Source organism: Rutidosis leptorrhynchoides, chromosome 9 (genome assembly GCF_046630445.1).
Source record: "Rutidosis leptorrhynchoides isolate AG116_Rl617_1_P2 chromosome 9, CSIRO_AGI_Rlap_v1, whole genome shotgun sequence".
In the NCBI taxonomy this organism is placed as follows: Eukaryota; Viridiplantae; Streptophyta; class Magnoliopsida; order Asterales; family Asteraceae; genus Rutidosis; species Rutidosis leptorrhynchoides.
The window spans coordinates 320,809,763-320,811,119 of NC_092341.1; positions in this window are offsets into that span (position 1 = coordinate 320,809,763).

Sequence of the window (1,357 nt, forward strand, 5' to 3'; positions counted from 1 at the left end):
TATTCGAGATACAGATTGTGATGTTGAGATTTAAGGCGCGGTTGTGATTGGGGTGATAAAGGTACTGTCGGCGTTGACGATGGTAGTACGGATTATGCTGCTGGTGCTGCTGTTGGTGTTTGTAACCTTCGCACCATATTCTCCAAAACCACTACCCGAGCACGGAGTTCGTTGACTTCTTCTATTATACCGGGATGATTGACGGTTGGAACGAGCGAATGAACAAGATTTGAAATATGGGATAGTATGTAATCATGACGAGATACTCTAGAAATGAGCGAGAAAATGGTGTTTCGAATAGGTTCGCCGGTAAGTGCTTCAGGTTCATCGTTAAGAGGACAATTTGGTGGATGGAATGGATCACCTTCTTCTTGCCTCCAGAAATTTAGTATATTACGAACCCATCCCCAATTCATCCAGAATAGATGATGGAAAATTGGTTGATCCATTCCGGTAATGCTGTTCTCGGAGCTCGAATGGAAATCCATATCGGCGAAGCTATCGAAGTCGGAGGAATTTGAGCTGGATGAAGAATCCATCTTGTATGGTCGGAGAAATGAATTTTTGGTTTAGAATAGATTATAGGAGTTGGGTTTGGTACTCTTCAATACATAATTTACATATGTATATATAATATCAAAATCCCATGAATTACGGAGAATCTTTGAAATACGTCAGGCAATGTCTATAGTAACAGATACGCTAGGATATGAATTTTGTCTATACACTATCGATGCACTAAATGCAGTAAGACGTGTCTAGACTTAAGAATGATAAGCAGGAAGTTCCCTAAGAATGATAAGCAGATGATTTCTGACTAGGATTGATAAGCAAAACTTTTGACAGGCAGACACGGTCAAAGTCCAGACTCACTTAATGTATCCTAACAACTATTAGTTAGACACACTAATGCAAGGCCTGGTTCGCTAAGACCAACGCTCTGATACCAACTGAAAGGATCCAAAACTAATCATCCGGACGTTGTCCATATTGATTACAAATGAATTACAATAGTTGATAACATTGCGAGGTACTTGCCCTCTATATGATACATCTTACAAACGTTGCATTTATTCTTAAAAGGTAATCTATAGTTACATCCATAATTGACATATTCGCCTGACATTTCATAATATTCAAATGACCTAAACCGCCATTTACTTAATAATAGTCTCTATGAACTTCAATGACTCGAATGCAACGCCTTATGATATAAGTCCTTAATGGCCTCAAGTAGTATCCTTAGTACGAGATAATGCACAGCGGAAGACTTAATTCATACCTGAGAATAACATGCTTTAAAATGTCAACATAAAGTTGGTGAGATATAGGTTTAATGTCGACAGCGATATAAATA